This window comes from Myotis davidii, unplaced genomic scaffold (genome assembly GCF_000327345.1).
Source record: "Myotis davidii unplaced genomic scaffold, ASM32734v1 scaffold472, whole genome shotgun sequence".
NCBI classification, from domain to species: Eukaryota; Metazoa; Chordata; class Mammalia; order Chiroptera; family Vespertilionidae; genus Myotis; species Myotis davidii.
Window position 1 is genome coordinate 340,351 of NW_006283774.1, and position 560 is coordinate 340,910.

Below are 560 nucleotides of genomic sequence, written 5' to 3' on the forward strand. Positions count from 1 at the left end.
GGCCCACGCCGCCTCCTGGGCACGTGGAAACAGGTCACCAGGAAACACCTGTTGGGAGCGCGGGCTGCCGCCCCCTCTCCTTGTCCAGCGGGTGGCCGCCTCCGGCTGTCTCTCAGGACCTGCTCTGTCCACTCGGGTCCCCACCCCTCCCTTGCAGCTCCACCTGCCCGGCGGGCTGCCCGCTGCAGGCCCTTCAGATGGAGACGGCCCTGCCCCCATCCTCTCAGCACAGTGACCCCGGAGCCCCCCACCAAGTGGGGTGCAGGAGCAGCCTGAGAGAGGCTCCTGCACCCCACTTTCCCTGGGGCCCCAGGATGCACCCTCATTGGCAGCCCTAGCCTGGGGCAGGCGGGCAATGCAGTCGAGGGGCAGTGTGGGAACGTGAAATGACGTGCAATGGGCAGGGGCCTGATGGCTGCTCAGCCCTGGGCTGGGGCTCTGAGTGTCCGGCACATGCCTGCTGGGCGGCGGCTGCAGCCCCTCCCACCTCCCCGTGAAGGGGGACAGCTCGGTGGGCGCCTGCTGCGACATCCCCCTGGTGGGTGCTGGCGACCAGACTG